At 45.4% G+C, this 20,367-nt stretch overlaps 1 long non-coding RNA gene across 1 annotated transcript; it reads right to left on the reverse strand.

The window, feature by feature from the left end:
- Nucleotides 1-13,179: 13,179 nt before the first annotated feature.
- On the reverse strand, nt 13,180-19,874 carry LOC311223242. The gene is made up of 8 exons (XR_014619408.1): nt 19,796-19,874; nt 18,606-18,736; nt 18,133-18,181; nt 17,851-17,947; nt 17,227-17,276; nt 14,991-15,036; nt 14,683-14,739; nt 13,180-13,544 (listed from the first exon to the last, which is right to left on the reverse strand). It is a non-coding gene; the product is annotated as an uncharacterized lncRNA (long non-coding RNA).
- Between the last annotated feature and the right edge of the window lie 493 nt (nt 19,875-20,367).

Consider the following 20,367-nt stretch of genomic DNA (forward strand, 5'->3'; position numbering starts at 1 on the left):
GAGAGTGGTTTTGAAAGTGGGTAGTGATTCACATTCCTTTACAGCTTTGGGTAGGGCGTTCCACATTGGGGTGGTGGGGGGGAAACTGTACATTGGATGTGGGGGGGGGGGGGGGGTTGGTAGGCGGGGGGGGGGGGGGGGGTAACTGTACATTGGATTATCGACAAAACCTTATTTGGTCCCAAGAAGAGGGCCTCGTGTATTATTGGGTTTAATAGGACATTTATTGTACATTGGAGGGGGTTGCGTTAGGACATTAAATGTCCTAACGCAACCCCCTCCAATGTACAATACATTTTACAGGGGCCAGTTTCGAATTGCAGTCTCTCGTAGGTGCTCTTTGAGAGTGGTTTTGAAAGTGGGTAGTGATTCACATTCCTTTACAGCTGTGGGTAGGGCGTTCCACATTGATGTGGCATAATTGCAAAATGTGTTTAGTCCCTTGTTTGAGCCGAATCTGGGTTTAACATGATTTGTGGAACTCCTCTGTGTTGTGGTCATGGTATTCACTGACCTTTGGGAAGTATTTTGACATGTATATGGGTACCTTAGTCGTGTAGTGTATCTTTTAGACCAGGCCCATTGCAAGTTGCTGTACTCTGTCATCTACTCTAAGCCATCCTAGGTTGTCAAAGTGGGCAGGGGTGAGGTGGGTTCTAGGAGTAAGGTCAAGCAGTAGTCTGACCAGTTTGTTTTGAGATGTTTATAATTTTATTTTTAGCGCCTTTGAGGTGCTTTGGTACCATGAGGTGCAAGCATAGTCGTAGTACCCTTGAATGAGTGCTCCTGCCAGAGTCTTCAGGGTATTCTTGTTTACCAGAGAGGAGATCCGGTACAAGAATCGAGTTTGTGGGTTGACTTTTTTTTATTACATTGGATGCCATTTTGTCACAGGAAAGATTTGCCTCTAGGATGGAACCTAGGTATGTAACTTCATCTTTCCTTGTGACAATATTGTCACCCACTGTAACTGAGAAGCCGTCGGTCTTGCTGAGTTTGTTATTTGAACCGAAGAGAATGGACTCTGTTTTACCCAGGTGTAATGATAGCTTGTTATCAGCGAGCCAGATGCAGATTTTGCCTAGTTCCGAGCTGAGGGTTTTTTCAACCTGTAACTTGTTCATGTCAGAGACCAGCAGGGCTGAGTCGTCCGCGAACAGGAACAAGTTGCAGTCACAAGCTGCATAATTCTCTTTTAGAAACTCTGTCTGTAAATAAACAGTACAGATGTAACAGTACTGTATGTTATGTACAGGGGTGTAGCTCCAGATTCTGGGCCCCATGAAAGAATGTATTTGTAGGCCCCCAGTGAATGCGAGCGCGCGTAAGCGGAATTTTTTTTGCCAATTTTTTTATTGATGAAAACGCATAATATGGTTTTTACCTATACATTCGGATCAGCAGTTCAGCACCCGCACTGTTGGTGGGTGAGCCTAGTAAAGGATGTCGCATTGCGTTCATCTTCAATGAATGGACCAATGCAATAGTCTACCAAAGCCCCCCCTCTCTCTCTATATATCTCACACACACACACACACACACACACACACACACACACACACACACACACACACACACACACACACACACACACACACACACACACACACACACACACACACTTCAGAAACAAACATAGTATCAATGAGAGCATCAATAATACACCTGAGTGATGTCTAGTAAAAAAAAAAAAAAAAAAAAAAAATGTTTGGGGGGCCCCCCCCAGTGCTGGGCCCTTGGAATCATCCTAAGCTACCCCCCCCCCCCCAGCTACGCCCCTGGTTATGTATGTCATAAATGTTATCTTGAATTGAAAATGGGGGACCCTGATGTAAACCAGACGCAAGTCTTTCTCAATTGTGTGTATTGAGCCGTACTATATTGTACCCATTCTGCAATCTGTTAATAAAATGTTCAATCAATCAATCAAACTACATGTTGATTGATTGATTGAAAATGATAGGTTATAACTATAACCAAGTTCTGTGAGTAATGGTGACGCTCGGCGTCACTCTGCACTGTACCTCGCTTGTGCACGCGCACTGAACAAAAATTCCACAATGTACCTTTACATCCCAATATTCGTCTGACCACACCCCTATCAGCTTACCTTCATAAGCAGGTGTGTGGCCACCTACTCGCCTCCTTCCCAAGCTTTCACCACAAGGTGAGATCAAGGGCTGCAGCGGCGTCGGACGCCGAGCGTCACCATTACTCACAGAACTTGGTTATAGTTATAACCTATCGTTCTGTTTCGTAATGGCTCTCGCTCGGCGTCACTCTCTGCACAAGGGAGGCCGAGCGAGAGCCATCGGCCGACAAATATACCCCGCTGAGGCCCCCCACAACCATCAGATCGGGGAGGACCGAGCCCCCCCGACCCCCCCTAATGGAGGGCACCCCCCCTATTGGAGGTTCCCGGGAGGGCGACGGACCCGACCGTGCGAAGAGGCACTCAAGCAACTCAACGCACAGGGTGAGCAGACCGTGGCCTGACCCCACGACTACACACACGCACAACCCGCATGCCACCCGGGAATGAACGGAAGGAACAACCTCGTTACTGCCCCCAGAAATCACGGGGTCAAGAGCAAACCCAACCCCGTGGCAAGGCCGTAGCAGCGGAGCGCGAAGGAAGACCCAGACCCACCAAAGGGACTGGATCCCCTGGAAAACGGGGGCCCGGAGAGGTCAATGACGCCAGGCATCAAGACCCCACCAGGCGGTCACTTAGTGACACCGCCCCCCACATCGCCAGCGTATTCGGATCAGGCCCCTCCAAGAGCGGGCCCTTTCCCTCCAACAGCACACCGCCTGGCATACTGACCCTGCAGAACAGGCAGTCAGCACGGCCGTAACACTCAAGGTTAACCAACGGAAGCAGGCAGCGTACCGAGGAAACCAGGCAACAGGCTGTAACCCGAGCCTGGAGCACTGCGGACGAGACAGGCGCCAAAGGAGTCAGCTGAAAACAGCCGCCCCGGCGGAAGGGGCATATATGCTGGCGTTGTTGATCACCATGACAAAGCCTCCTTTAAAAAAAAAAACCCACCCAGAGGGGTTGAGGCAGAGAAGGCTGACATGATTGGCAGACGTCATGAACGTGCAGGGGCACACTCAACCGGACAACCCGGGAGTTGACACTACTCCAACACACCAGAGAACCAACCACCATGTCGTTACCCTATGCGGTGGTTGTTCCTATAACCCCTCAGGAAAAACTCCAAAACACACTGTACTGTGTGTCATACCGCAGTACAAGTGTTGCAGTTTCTCAAAAAAGGGGGTTATCCCAGGCCTACGGGTCAACGAACAGTACTTCGGACCGGGCCCGGCGGCACGGGAAGCACAGAGTTACCAGAGGAGGTCTAAGACCACCCCAACAGCCCTCCACGCCATGCGTGAAAGAGGAGCGAAAAGTATTGGTATTCCCAGGCGGTCTCCCAACCAAGTACTAACCAGGACCAGGCCACGTGAGCGGATCGGCGCGGCCGAGAAATCCGCTCTTCGCTCTTTTTTTTAAAAACTTTGACCAGTCAGCTGGTTCTTTTAGCGTTTATCGCTTTTTTCTGGTCAAGCATGACCGACAGAAACAGGTTGAATGGGGTATAGATCGGGGGAAAGACACTCTGAGAAAATACGGCGAGTCCGGGAGTCGAACTCGTGTACCCCAGATCCGTGACGCGCACGGTTGTCCCCGACGCCGAAATAGCGTCCGAGGTACGCTGTGAGCTACTGGAGCTCCCCCCGCTCTTTAAAGCTTGGTCCGCTCCGCTAATCGCTCATGTTGATCCCGCCCCCAAGTCGCTCTCCGCTCGCTCCCCGCTCACCTTGAATCAAGCGCTCCCCGCTCCCCGCGCCAGATCGCTCGGCAGATTTTTTTTTTTTTTTTGGAATGGTGTAAATTAGCTCAAACTACAACAGTCTACACCCCCTGGGCCCCTTAACAATTGTTTGTATTGAGCCGCATTGTAATTGTACCCATTCTGCAATGTTAAATAACGTTGTTTATCCATTCACTAGCTCTATTAAGCGATGATAGGCTAGCCGAGCCACAATGCTATGGTCGCTGCCATTAACGTTAGCATGTAAGCTAACGACAACAACAATGGCGTCGATACTTTTTCTAACAGGAGTGAGTGAAGGAGGAGGAGTGAAGCCTGAACAGGATATCACAGGTTCACCCTTCTCATTGGTTGAAAATGGCCTTCATGTTTGTACATCGCCATCTGTTGCTTTGGCATTGTACTGCATGTATATTACATCAACAGTGTTAAACCACTGTGAGCGGCCTGGAGTGGATTGGAGCGGAGGAGAACTCTCGCTCCGGACGTCGCGCCGACTCATTTTAAAACCCACTCCTCGCTCACGTCAAAACCGCCCGATCCGCGCCCCGCGCCGCTCACGCGCCGCGCCGCTCACATGGCCTGACCAGGACCAAACCAGCGTAGCGGCCGAGATCAAACGAGATCAGGCGTGTACAGGTTGGCATGACCGTAAGCCATTACGACAGTGCAGAGTACAATATGTACCCAACAAGGGTCTCCATAGCGCCTAACCCTGCGATACCCGGACCGACCTGGCATTTTTCCCCCCGAAAAAAGCACAAGTCCCTCAGGGTACCAGAACAGCAGATCTGCATCCCCGGCGGACAACGGGTTTAACTGACCTGGACCAGCGTGACCAGAACCAGTCCCGTGCCCTAACCACGCCGACATGCCTACTCCAGGAGAAGGGGCAGATAGGCGTGTTGATCTCAAAACATGAAAAGAAGGCGCCACCCAGACGGTCGGTGCGAACCGCTCCTGGTGGCCCACCCCAAGGGCGTGAGACCCCTCTACATATGTTTAGATCCATTCCGTCATCATCCCCCAGACATGAACGAGAATCCGTCGATAACCAATACAGGTCGTCGGAAGAGGAAAAAAACCTCCATCCCAGTTGCTTTATAAAAACGCTGTTTTAACCACAAGCAACCAAGGCGTGCTAGTCACCCGCCTGATCTTCAACAGAACACCCCGAGCTAGCACTTAACGTGCGTCGGGACACAACCACATCAATGAACAGGCTATTTAGACCTTTCAGTGAATCCCCAAGGCGCCCAGGGGAACGACAAGAGGGGTGTGGTGCTTCCTAACTCCAACTCTTTTTAATAAAAAAGAAGGAAGCACCAACAGTATGAATCCCATTCTACACAGCCGGGGGTAAAAACTGTTTATATTTTTACATCCAGTCACCCCTTCCACAGAGGATTTAGACCGAAATTCCCCAGAAAGCCTTCCCACGTGAGTCGTAGAATGAAAAAGCCATGGCAACTGCGAGTCACGTGACCAACTGACTCAAGTTACACATAAAAACGAGCGTAGCGGACCCGTAAGTCCTACGCTCTAACCCGACACTTTGACACCACAGACCTTACGTAAAGATCTACTCACGGAAGCCATCGTCATAGCAACGTAACGTACGCTATGACGGGGGGAAACCCCGCACATAACTCCTGTTTGTAATAGGAGCATAGTCAGGACAACCCCCCCCCCAGCCAAGGCGTTTAACGGCTGGGCCCTGACTGGCCCAACAGGAGATGAGAAAACCCATTCGACCAATCAAGTGGGAAGGAGGGGTTTATTCGGCACCCCCTCACAAAACCCTTCCCCCTGCACACAATAACAACTTTAGCATATGATACCTTTGGTAGAATGCTAATGAAATAGCGCAAGCTAATACAATGCACGCTACCCACAGTTAACTGTGAACAGGGTTTACAACAAAACCAAGTCGTGTGCGTGTGTGAATCCTACACCCGCATTCCATGTTGTACATAGAAAAACACTGATAGAGAGTATAACGGCTAGGCCGTGGAACGTGTGTATATATATTGAAATTCTTTATTCCGAATAACCCCTTGAGATGTATACGAGCCAATGTAGATTCACCCTTTTCAACCTTATCATATTTTGGTGAAGAAACACACAGTTTGTTTAACCAAAAAATACAGTCCCCCTTTAGGGGACTTTTTATTTAATTAACAAATAATATGATAGGGCCGGGGAGGGGTAAACAGTGGGGACCGCATGGGGAAAAAAGTCACTGTCTAGCGGCGTCTACTGCCTCGAGCCGCTCAGGCTTTGCCACCCCGAGAAGCCCCGGAGGGACGGTAGGCAATCGGTTGCTGGTCTCGTCGATCCCTACCGTCACCCCCGGTCGTAGATGGGCCGGCTACAGCAGCAGCACCGTCTCCTCCTGGCCTTCGTCGATGGGCCAGCAGTGGCGATGGAGGCATTGGCAGCCACGGCGGAGGAACCTCGACGACGCGGAAGCCTTCTGACTCCACCGGCGACGACGGGAGGCGGGAAAATGGGGTTGGAGTACGGACCTCTCCTCTGCCATCTCTCTGCATGTTGAGGTCATCAGCTGCAGGGCCTTCCCGAATAGTCCAGCATCGGAGATGGTGGCCGTCAGAAGAGGAGACCTCTTCTTCTCCGGCACACGGGCCTGCTCCAGCCAAAGGTGGCGCTGGATCAGAGTAGCCAGGGCGCGCACTTTCCCAGAGGCTATGGCCTGCACCTGGGTCAGATGCAGGACAGCTCCTGCCGCCTGGGTGAGCTGATCATGTTGTACCTCCGACCGCTCCGTGCCGCCCGTCATTATCCCGGATACAAATCTAGCCAGCTGTGCGATGTTAGACGCAGCAGCCAGCGATTGTGTACCCGCGATGAATGACTGGTCACTCCAATACGCCAACCGCCTAGCCGATCTTCCTTGGAGAACCGGCTTGCATAACGGCTCCCACACCACATCCGGACAGAGGAGAGTGGCCATGGGCCTATCAAGCCGTGGCACACCCTCTCTCATACCTTCAACCAAACCCACCACCCGCGTAACTGGTACGTAGGCGGGAGTGAGGCCCATGATGTGGGACACCACCTGGCCCCGACGAACATAGGCCCCCATTGAGGGGAAAAATGGGTAGACAACGTCCACCCCTCTCACCGGGCGACGCTGCCAGAGATTACCTATTAAATCATCTGGGACAGGAGCAGGCAGTGGCTGCGGCAGCGGCACGCCGTTTGCAGCGGCCGCCACCGCCATAAGCTCGGGGAACAAAGCCCGCAGTTCCCCCTGCAGACTTTCCTCCACCGAACCCGCATCCCTCACATGCAGCAGGCTGCGACTGGTTAAGGAGCCACAGTCTGATGTGGCTGATAGTAGGGCATCCTGCTGAAGACGCCGAGGGGTTTCCCCGATATCCTCGAACAAGGCGCCCCAAGGAGACATATCACCCCCCTCCAGTGTTACCTGGACGGGTGGGATATTCGTCTCTACTGGGCCTTCAAACAAGAACCCGTCCGCCTCTACCATGTAGTCCTCTGTTTCCATTGGACAACTAGAGGCCGACGCATCCTCGCTGGTCTCCAGCAATTGCCCAAACCCAGGCCGTTCATGTCTGCAGGACACCATCTTGCGACGGGACCGAGCAGACGCAAAAAGCTTGCGTCTCAAATCCTCCGGAACCAACGGAACCGGCCGTTCAACAACGGACGATTCCCCGGAACCAGAGGAACCAGAGCCAGGACCAGGCCATCGCAGAGTCGACGGCACCGGTGCACTGGCTCCTCGGAGAGGCAAACTACCCATCGAATGTCTACCGGGCATGGCTGCCGACCACGAAAGCGACAACAGCCCCGCACCAGAACGCACGATGGAGGCGGGAATGGAGAACCGCTGGTGAAGAGTGATTCTACGACTCTCCGAAGTAGACATTATGACTTAGATTTTTCTCTTGAATATTTATGAGAGAAGAAAAAAATAAGCACAATGTAAACTCGTCTCAACTTTCTTCAACTAGCAACCTCGTCAAGTGGGGATCTACCAGGCACTTCCTTGTGGTGAAAGCGAAGAAGGAGGCGAGTAGGTGGCCACACACCTGCTTATGAAGGTAAGCTGATAGGGGTGTGGTCAGACGAATATTGGGATGTAAAGGTACATTGTGGAATTTTTGTTCAGTGCGCGTGCACAAGCGAGGTACAGTGCAGAGAGTGACGCCGAGCGAGAGCCATTACGAAACAGAACTTTATTAACAGATTGCAGAATGGGTACAGTACAGTACAGCTCAATACATACAATTGTTAAGGGGATGCAGACCAGAGAAAGACTTTCGTCTTGTTTACATCAGGGTCCCCCATTTTCAATTCATCATAAATATGACATACACGACATACAGATAGACAGTACTGCTACATCTATGACATATCAGATTTGCAAATGTTACAGAGATGAAATAATTATTCTGTTAACTCACGGATTGTCAGTAACCAGATACATTTATAAATAGTCCAATCATTTATGTATATAATGTAAGATATAATATCTAATAATGGTTTATTGCCCATAAATCTTGTTTTATGTATGAAATATTTCCCCAACAGATTAGATTAGATTCAAATGTATTGTCATCATACAGCACAAGTAGGCCTACAGTACAATGAAAAGAAGTTGGCATCTAACCACAGAATACAAGTAATTAAACTGGAATATGAGTACTACTGAGTAATAATGTTAATGTATGATGTATAGCGTTACAATATTATTATGTACAGTGATACAGGTATAAATACACTACGAGGGACATAATATCAGAATGTATAAATCAACAATGAACTAGAAAAGTCTCTTAAAATAAAATGTAAACTAAATTAACATAGAAGCACAATAGAATAGAATATAACTATAAAATAAAAATAGGACTGGGACAGGGCTGTACAACTGTGGCCAAGTATATACATGTACACTAATTATAATGAAAATATTGTATTATGTGTTGAATATTTACAGGATGAAATACAGGATGGAATATTTAGCAGGGATGTGGAATTGAGCAGTAATGTGAAAAGACTATACTGTAACGATCCCAGGTCCTGGGGGGCCTGGGTTAAGGAGAACAATAACACTGGACACTGTAACAATCCCAGGTCCTCGGGGGCCTGGGTTAAGGAGAACAATAACACTGGACACTCTCTACCTCCTTTCAATGATATCATACCACCCTCTAGTGATCACCAGCAGATAGTGCAGGCTGTCACATTAAACATGTTGACTAATGTAATTCACATAGTTAATAGTATGGTTAATGTGATTTTGTGGTGTGTGTTGTCATTGTTGTCGTTCCCTTCCATGGTGTTATGTTCTCTCCTGTCTGGTGTTGTTGTAATCTTGCTTGTGTTTAGTTGGTTAAATATTGTGTTAGACTGGCCTGGCCAGGTGTTGCCAATGTTAATTAGTCAGGGTATATATGTGTTTCTCTCTCTCCTCATCGTGGCATCATTTCCTCCTGTTACCTGTTTCCTGCCCACGTCGTTGCCTAGTAAGTGTAGTGTTTGTTTTTGTCTGTTTGTTTTACATTCTCCAGTTTATTGTTCTTATGTCAGTTCGTTTGCGCCATTTACTTTCGTTTGTTTGTGCTCTAAGTCTTTTTGTTATCGTACCAGCAAGGCTGTGTTGTTATTGTCTGTTTCGTGTAGTGCTTCTTGGTGAACCTCAGTAAAGAGTCATTATCTACACGAATTCTGCCGTCTCCGTTTCCTCCATTCACCAGTCATTCTGCAGTTTCGGTGCTCTCCTATCATTCCGCATATTGGGTTCTACTTTTCCCCTCTACCTCGTAACAATGCACAGTGAGGTATGAACAAGTATGAAGAGCTGTGATTGTATATACAAATATATAGTCCAGTGGGGTGTGTTAATGTAACACAGTGGGGGGTGTCAGTGGGGGTCCCCAGCCTTGTTGATGGGGCTAACTGCAGAAGGGAAAAGCTGTTCTTGTGGCGTGAGGTTTTAGCCATGATGGACCGCAGCCTCCTGCCAGAGGGGAGTGTCTCAAACAGATTGTGACCACAATCTTGCCTGCACGCTTCAGGGTTCTGGAGGCGTACAGGTCCTGGAGAGATGGCAGATTGCAGCCTGCTGCAGCGCACCATACTGTGATGGAGGAGGTGAGGATGGACTTGATGATGGCTGATTAGAAGTGCACCATCATCGTCTTTGGCAGGTTGAATTTCTTCAGCTGCCACAGGAAGAACATCCATGTTTTCCCCGTGCTCGCAAGGGTTTCCCCTCCAGAAAAAGAGATAAACCAAATGGGAAAACATGCAGAATAGCTAACACTGTTGTGTCCCTGACGAAGATGGACAGGAGCACTTGGATTGATCCCCCAGGTGCGGCCCCACGGTGCAACCCATGTCTGCTCTCGGCTGCCCTTGGGACGACGACGACGATGGGATGGGTCAAACACAGAGAGGACATTTCAACAGCGACCCAAAAATGCATGTGTGTCCTACAGTACAGTATGTGTCGCCCATTTCTCGCATGTGTGTTGATTTCAGTTCAGAGTTCAGAGTTTTTATTTGCCACATGGAATCATACAATCATAGTTTCTTCATTACACAATCATAAATAGTCATTCCATGGACAAAAGGAGCAGGAAGAAGAATAAATCTTATCTTATCTTGATTAATTGATTGAAAACTTTAATGAACCGATTGCAGAATGGGTACAGTACAGCTCAATACACACAATTGTTAAGGGGAGGTAGACCAGAGAAAGACTTTCGTCTTGTTTACATCGGGGTCCCCCATTTTCAATTCATAATGACATTTATGATATACACAACATACAGATATAATAATCTAATCATCTAATCTAATCATGACATACATGACATACAGATATACAGTAGTTACATTTGTGACATACAAGATATGCAAATATACAGTACTGTTAAACAGATCAATATATACATATATACAATAAATATATACATATGAGGGGGAGGGAACTGTACATTAGGAGGGGGGTTCAGACATTTACGCGGGCCAGTTTCTAATTGCAGCCTCCCGTAGGTGCTCTTTGAGAGCGGTTTTGAAAGTGGGTAGTGATTAAAATTTTGTTACGGCTGTGGGTAGGGCGTTCCACATTGATGTGGCATAATTGCGGAACGTGTTTAGTCCCTTGTTTGAGCTGAATCTGGGTTGGACATGATTTGTGGAACTCCCTCAGGTGTTGTGGTCGTGGTATTCACTGACCTTTGGGAAGTATTGAATGAAAAACTTTATTTAACAGATTGCAGAATTGGTACAATACAGTACGGCTCAATACACACAATTGTTAAGGGGATGCAGACCTGAGAAAGACGTTTGTCTTGTTTACATCAGGGTCCCCCGGTAAAGAAAATAACCCGGTAAAGAAAACAAAACAATAAAGAAAAAAACAATAAACCCAGCACAAACTAAACAAAATAGTACCCAACCCTAACATCACCACCCTATACAAACCTAATAAAATTAAAACTAAAACCTAAACAAACAAAAGAAATTAAATAAAATTCAAATCCTACCCCCCAAACCAATTGAAAACACAAACCCCAAAACCAAATCCTGCACCCCTTTACAGCCCTCCCTTTCCCTCAACAATCTGCCCAACGTAAAATCTGCACCCTCTCCCTCTCATACCGAGCACAATGAAGCAGCACATGTTCAACTGTGTCCAGTTCCCCACAAAAAGGACAACCCCCCGGCCTCATGCCTCCCTAAATAACGAGGAATTGAGCCCCGAGTGCCCCAACCTCAATCTGGCCCACACCGTTGAAAGATGTTCTACCTTTCATTATTGGATATTATTGATAACCATGACAATTTGGATATTGAATATCAGATATACGAGTCAATTTGGGTGATGACCCGACGTGAATATTCCACAATTTCTTGACCCAACGTGACGGAATATTCCACAATTTCTTGACCCGACGTGATCGAATATTTCACACTAGTCATCATAGTAGCAATTTCAATGTGGTGACACTTGACCTCAGTGTATAAAATGACCTATTGTGACCTCTAGGATAATCAAGGCCTCATGTAGCAGCCAGAAACTAGAAAACTAGGACAATTCAGAATATGTCTGGCCTGCATGTGTATAGACAAGTGGGCTTTTCTGAGCCGTTTTCAGAAAAAGTGCTTGCTATCCCAATCAGAGAAAAATAACCTCTTGTGCAAATCTCCAGATATCTATAAATATGACCCTGTATTGTGGGGAGGGGTGTGGCTAAGAGACTACCCTGAAACTAGTCTGGAATAGCAAAATAGGCAGCATGTTTGTTCCATGAAGAGTTTGGCAGGGGATGGACAACTCTAGATTCTACTAGTCTCTGGAAGATATTCCCTCATTTGACATTTTGATTATAGTGGTGGAGAGCACTGTCTAACACGTTGGTTCAAAATCTCCCATAGATGATCAGCTGGGTTGAGATCTGGTGACTGCAAAGACCATTCACATTTTTTATATTCAAACCATTCAGGGAGGCCTCATTTACCATATTCAGTGGCCATTCAGCTCTGTTCTGCTAGTGTGAGCTCCGAGAGCCTCGTGTACGTGCTGGTTGAAAAACAGCAATAGAGTACATTTTATTGTGATATGTGCGTGTATATAAACTTGCAATTGCCTTCCTTTACTTAGTCCCATTGTCTCATTTGCTACTATACTGATGTTCATTGCACGTTTAAGTTAATGTTGTCATTTATGCCAACATGTACCCCAATTTAATGAGGGTCACCCTCAATTGACTAGGTCAAATTAAGTATAAATAAAATACTAAATCCAGAAACGACCAAAAAAAAATCTAGTTTGTGATAAGACACTCGAACGATACAGCAGCAGTCAACAGAAACGGATGCCTTTCCCCCCCAATGTTGTAGTAGAGCCAGCTTCAAACCTCATTGTAAACCACAAAATTGAGGTTAGTGTTCTCCAAACATATTGAATAATGATAATGTGTCCTTTATATGTAGGATTACTAGCAACTTCTACAGATTTTCAAATGAATTTATCCAAAAGCATATTCAGTGGCCCTTTTGCCCTCATGTGACACTTGGATCCCTTTCTACCCTTTTCCCATCTTGGGAGCATGACATGATGAGCAACATGGCAATCATGTGAATGTCAATGCCCTGTATTTATCAGTCACCCTGGAAGAGATGGGATCAAAGGGAGATATTTACAATATTGAAATAGATAAGGTTCAAAACCAGATTGCATGTTGTTTTATTAGTCATGTATAAAGTACATGTACAGTGAAATGTATGAGGCACTGATAATGTGCTTCATAGTTGAGAATTCAGACAATGTGAACTCTTCCTACCTGGGAGACAACTGAAATATCGACTCTAGTATGAGGAGCAGCATGGATTGTGCCAAGAAAGGGCTACTGATCAAGACCAAAGTTGCAAAATGGAGAATTCTTCAGGTTTTACACACCAAGATTAAGCTAATAAATGCAGCACAGCTTGTAAACAACCAATCAGATTTATTGTTCTCAACAGTAATGGAAATTGCATGTACACACTATAAAAGGGGAGGAGTACATCATGAAATGCATGAAGGATTTGGGAACTCGTCAACTGCCCATGTAATCCATCCATTAGGTTAAGGCCTGGATAACTGTCATCCTTCACCCCTTGTACTGGCTGCTCTGTATTACTCCGCCAACTTGCCCCCTGTATGGAGACATTAGAAAAAGAATAAATATAATTTAAATTAATAAGAGTTCCTAAATATAATGTTAGCAATGTTAGTGCCTGGTGAAATCCTTACACCCCCACATACAGGTGACTGACAAACTACCGTCTGTCTACTCCTGACTGGGAATATCACCGTCTGGTTTGGAAACTGCACCGCCGAGGAAGGGAAGGCTCTACAGTGGTGCGCTCAGGAGTGTACTAATGGTATTGCACTACCTCCCCTGCAAGACTTGTACACTAAGAGGTGCAAATACAGAGCCTGCAGAATAATGAAGGACTCTCACCACCCCAACAATAGCCTGTTCAAGCTGCTGCGGTCAGGCAAGCGCCTACGCATACATGCAAGAACAGAGACTCAGACTCCGCTTCTTCCCCCAGGCCATCAGAACACTGATCCCTCCACACACACCAGGTCACTTTAAACACAAAAGAAAGTGACTTAGGGAAAAAGACATGACTATGTTCTGTATTCTAGTTAGTATAACTTTTTTTCTATTAGTACTGTACATAGGACCAATTACCGTTCAATTCATAAGCTTAGCATTGTACTTTACCATGTCTATTATATTGTATTTTTTGCACAAAGGCGGGCATGGCCACCTTCATGTCACTATATATCTTGTGTGTATGCATGTGACGATTAAACCTCTTGAATCTACTGAGGCAGATACCACATTCATACCGGGTATTATCAAATCTCTTATAAGGACAATGAATGATCAATCTTTGCATTTAAATGTGTTCATAGTCTGCATCAATGTTGTTAATACCAGATGTAAATGGGCGAGTGACAATTTACACAAATCTGAAAGACTACAGACCCCATTTTAACAATTAACACCCACAGAGAAAACATCCAGATTAGATCGCAATGGCGAGTATAACCGACAAGACTACCCCAGCAAACTAGCTGGCGAGTTTTCTGGGCTGAGTTTTATTGTATGGTCAATTCCACAGCAACTTGGGAACAGAGTCTCCCAAAAGCCTTGGTATATGACCAAGTTTTATTGTATGGTCAATTCCACAGAAACTTGGGAACAGAGTCTCCCAAACGCCTTGGTATATGACCAAGACAGTGACATTGAACAACTCCATCAAGTGGAAATCCATTTACATTTCAGTCAGCAGAAGCTCTGGAGATGGTCCTGGATTCACAGCTCAGTACAGGCTTCTGAAGGAGAAAACAAAAGTTCTTTAAAATCACTGCACAAGTCTTTCCTAAACATACTATGGCTTCCAGCAAGAATGCAAGCATTTGTCTCAGCAGAAATACCAAGGGTCCAGATACAAGCAATCAGGACTCCAACGATGTCAAGATGCTGAGTTTTTCTGGCACTGACTTATGAACAGACCAGCCCGGTGGACGGCTGGCTGCAGATACCATGCAGTGCTTTATGTTTTGAGTCACTAAAGAGTACTCACATCCAGTCCTGGGATTCTTCTCCTAGACATCTTCTGTCATCCAAGCCTGGTGACAAACTAAAATGTTATAGCAGATCCAAGAGAATCTTAGTTACACTTTTATTTTCACACTTAATCTCACATCTAAACTAAAGTTAATTTAGTTCGACAGTTCGTAAATGAGTTTGAATATGGCCAACAGTGAATCCTTGTTTTGAGTAAATTACAGCCACATTAAATTATATGGAAGCAGCCAGCAGTCCATATAAGACATGGTATTGCATAATTTCATGGAGCTGTAAATAAATGCAAGGACTCAATGTCCTGATGTGAGATTATGTGCAAAATAAATTAGCAGTTTTTTGGCGACGTGACCCTTTCGGCTAAACATTATCAAGTTTGTTTCGACGGATATACCAGGACTCCAGACACAGCATTGTCATGGAGACCAACGATGTCAAAATGTCGACCTTTTCTAGCACTGACTTTTGAACTAACCAGCTGGAACAACAGCTGGCAGCAGATACGGAGTGCTTTATTCCATTTACAAAAACAAGACACCAACTGGGAGAAAGTGTTTAATATGGCTCCACTGCATTAGGTTCCATTTGGCCCCTAGTCCAGCCCACTCTGCAGCACATTTTCCAGTTCACTTCCTTTATAATCTTTGATGTTAGGTAGCTTCACGCCTTCACCTGCAACATTTAAGTTAGAATGAGTAATGTTGTCAATGACCTCTAGGCAAAAGAGCCCCACTTAGTATTGCAATTCGTTTACACTTAGGTCTGACGTGTGGGTTGGTGTTTAGTAACTATTTTAAAATTCTCAGACCCCTCTTGGCAGAGCCAGAGGTGTGGTCAACAATAGTAACCCCTGCCTTATGCCCACACAGCTCTTACTCACATCAAACAATTTTTTTTAAAGTAAAATACCAAACGGCTTTTACCTAGAGGTCAGTTTCTTTTTTTCCTTTATAGCATTTTCAGCTTTTTTGGTCAACACAGGACCTTTTGGCCATGCAGGACCGACAGAGGAGATGGGGTTAAACGGGAGAAGAGGGGAAGAAATGTGGCCACCGGGTCGGGGAATCGAACCCGGGGCGACCGCTTCGCGACTCAGCTCGCCATGTGGTGTACTACTGGAGTACCCCCTTGAGGTCACAGTTTGACAGCATTACAGATTCTACCTTTTAGCACTAGGGTAGATCGTGTCAAAACACAGGGAAAGACACACCACCCTAGTCCAAATGTTCAGTCAATTAGTGTTTAAAGGACCAGTGTGCAAGATTTAGGGGATCTATTGAAATATTAACAAGTGTTTTCATTGGAGTATAATCAACAGAAAAAGCGTTAAATTACTTTAGGAGCGCTTTTAAATCTACATAGTGGGTCCATGGAGCCAGGTTTCGGCAGTAGTCCAGCATGGACTAACCAAGCACTGGCCCTGGACAGGCGTTTATCACAGCCAGTTCTCCTACACGCTCAGAAGGGGAGGGTGAAGGGGTAATCCTTGGGGATGCACCGAAGGGAAATTCTTGGCCGAAACCGATAATAGGAAACAGTTAGTCGAAAACCAAATGCCGAAAGGCCAAAAATTATTCATAGAATATTTTTTTTTTACCAATGTTGTTCAGCTACCTGATTATGGCAAAACTTTACTTAAATAATAAATAATCACTATTATGGGTCCATAAAACATTTATTCAGCACTTCTGAATGCATACAGTACATTAATTCCAAGTCAAGTGGTGGACATCTGTGCTCTACTGAGCGCACCTTTCTAGTCCGCAGATGAATGTGCTCCCTTGACGCGCGACGTGTATTCTCGAGAATAATAATAATGCTCTTCAGATTATATTATCAACGACAGACCGCGTCAATGTGAGAAACACAATCCCCCCCTCTTAAATTAACCGCGGCGGCATATAGTAAATAAGGATATAAAGCATGTTAAAGACGCATTTATTGGACGCGTTGCGCACTGAGTTTACATAGAAACAGCGCGCATGTAATGACTGAAGCCACGTTTTGATGACATCACCACAACAACACGCGTTAGGTTACAGGTTGTTTCGGTTTCGGTGATATATTTTCGGTGAAAAAACTCTTTTGGCAGAAAGCCGAAAGGCCATTTTTGGTCATTTTCGGCCGAAAAACTTGCGGTGGCCAAAATTTCGGTGCATCCCAAGTAATCCTAAACACTGGTCCTCTTAAGTCTTTCGCCAAAACAGAAATAATGAACACAGGCCATTACTCACCAAGATGCTGCAAGTGATCTTCAGCGCCATCTTTTAGTCATCTACAGCACCTAAAACCAAACATCCATTAACCACTGGTTTCAAGAGAACAAAATGCATGAGTTCACTGGTCAGCGTTTGTCCTGCAGTTATATCCCACAAGGCTAACTGTAGTAACAATGAGGGTAAAGCGAACCGCAGTTTCCTTCTTTGAGGCATTTCCAACGACGCGGCCTTACGGTCAAAGGCCAGTCGGGATAGGCCTCAAATGGCGGGTCAGTAATTCCTAGGAAAAGACTGTGCTCCTTTTTTGCGTAGTTGCATTTAGGGCTGGGGATAAATATAATAAATCATAATAGTAATAGAATTCCCAAATGAAACGGCAGCTTAATTTAATAAAAGGCTTACTCGTTAAACTAGTCGACCCTTCGCTCCTGGCAAAAACACATCCACTTTAGGAGACTCACTGTCATATGGAGGATTATTCAATCCCTCTACTACATCACCCCATTTCCCCCGTAATTGGGTGCAATAGGCCAAATAGCTGGTGAAATGTCTTTTTCCCACCCCTACAACCAGTAGTAGTAGACAATGGGCGCTTTCTAGAATATGCAATCAATCTCAAATTAATAAATCTTGACCAACCTCACTCACGCCTTTACGAGAGCATCCATCACGCCTCGGAGGCAAAGTCGGAGCGCACACCTGGAGAAACAGGTAGAGGCAAAGTCGGAGCGCACACCTGGAGAAACAGGTCAGAAGACGTTGTAATTTCCATCTTGAGGGTACGGTCACACTATGCAAGCCTGCCCACATTGCATTGTTCAGACAGGCAACTTTCATTCACAGTTTCAGAGCAGTTGAACATATTTTGCCAATCATCATAACATTAAAAAAAATCTGTTCATATTTCATGGTCCAATTTACCTGCTAGGCCTCACGTCTCTGCTCTGTAAACTTGCATCCAGTTCCCCATCTGAAGAAGAACCATAGAATTAATTTAAGTTGATTTGGGATTTTGAAATCATACATCGAGCAAACATATTAAGCGATTGTCCAGTCTCATAAGTAGCACTACTATGACGTGTACACAGCAGTGGGTTGCAAGGGAAGGGATTGCTCTATGCACTGCACACACTGTGGCCCACTGAGTCAAGGCCACAAGCTGGTGCTGTGCCTCCACAATAATCACTAATGAGGCTAGAAGATGCGCAGAATTCAAGCTTCAGAACCACCCGGGGCAACACGTTTTTTTTATAAGTTTGTATACAATCATGGTGCTCAAATACAAATATTTCCCTTAACATACATTTTTGCTACATAAGGTTATAATAGTCTACTTGACACTACATAACTGCACCATGTCCTTAAATAAAAACAGAGGCACAGTGGTTACTTGCCTCAGTGATAAGATCCTGGTTCCAACCCCAGGGATCTTTACGTATAGTTTGCATGTTGGTCTCTGTCCTCCCACACCAGACTTGGCCCCAAAATACTGGGTTGCATCAAGAAGTCCATCTGGTGTAAAAACCTGTCAAATCAAATATGCAGAGCATGAATCTAATGATCTGCTGTGGCTAAAGTCCTGAAACAATAAATTATGTTTCATTCTCTTCAATTTTACAATCTGACATGGCCTGTGTTCATGATAAGGTGCATGTAAATGTATCAGGCCTCATTGTCACCGTTCTGCAATGGACTGTGCAGAGATGAAAGCAAAACCCGATAGTATTATAGCCATTCCACTTGGAATTTACCCATTGAAAAGGCCATTCCAATTATTAGTTGAATTTGGCATTCAATGAGATATTTGCATAATTACTAAAGTTATTAAAATTACATGAACACATTACTTCTATGCACAGCCACCAGGGGTTAATAATGGTTGCACAATAAGATCTATAGACAAAACAGCCCGAATCTCAAGTAAAGAACGTGTTCACCCTTTTTTACCCAGACCGTATTTAAACATCTGGCATTATGTTGACTAGTGAAGGCCTTGATATGACTTCGGTTGCTTTATTAGAGAAACGCAGCACTGTGCTCCTACTCACAGGGCCCCCCTGTTCGTTCAATGAGCTAGCCTAGCAAAGCACACATTAATGGAAGCGGATAGGGACCACAAGCCCAACTTAAACCTCCGCGAGGGGTGATTTCGGCCAACAGCTAGGCTAGCTGGTCCGTATCCGCTTCCATTAATTTGTGCTAAGCTTAAGTAAATTGGTCTGACTCTGGAGACAGTACGCTCATTTAATGTTGGCGTGTTCAACATTAACGAACTGATTATGTTATAGGTGGCATTTTCCTTAAGTGCTAGTTAGGTCAAGTTATTCTCAGTCGTACTCCATGGCTAATTTGCTAGTGTCGCTGTAACGTTACATTACAGGTTTGTCATTTATCTGGTAGCCAGGCGTGGCTTTAGCATTATTAGCTAACAGTAAAACAACGTGGCACCGCTGCTTCTCTACAGGGTCTCAAATGACAAGGAAACAGAACTCCATGAAATAAAGTAAACTCTTGCAGCTTATTTAACTACATTTAATCCGTATTCGTAAGTAACGATGAAAATTTTTCTTCAAACTGTACTCACATTATCTCCGCGACAGGGGACACACACTACCGCCGAGCATGAAGACATGGAAGAGAGACTCTACACTTCTTCTTCTTCTTCTTCTTCTTCGTCTTTTTCTTCTTCTATGGTGTTAATGGCGGGTCGCAACCACAGAAAGGCGCATACCGCCACCTACTGTACAACCCAGCAACTGGAGCAGATAAAGCATGAATGATGAATGAATGAAAACTTTATTTAACAGATTGCAGAATTGGTACAATACAGTACGGCTCAATACACACAATTGTTATGGGGATGCAGACCAGAGAAAGACGTTTGTCTTGTTTACATCAGGGTCCCCCGGTAAAGAAAATAACCTGGTAAAGAAAAGAAAACAATAAAGAAAAAAACAATAAACCCAGCACAAACAAAACCAAATACCCAACCCTAACATCACCACCCTATACAAACCTAATAAAATGTAAACTAAAACCTAAACACAAACAAAAGAAATTAAATAAAATTCAAATCCTACCCCCCAAACCAATTGAAAACACAAACCCCAAAACCAAATCCTGCACCCCTTTACTGCCCTCCCTTTCCCTCAACAA

Source organism: Notolepis coatsorum (genome assembly GCF_963971535.1).
Source record: "Notolepis coatsorum genome assembly, chromosome: 2".
NCBI lineage: Eukaryota > Metazoa > Chordata > Actinopteri > Aulopiformes > Paralepididae > Notolepis > Notolepis coatsorum.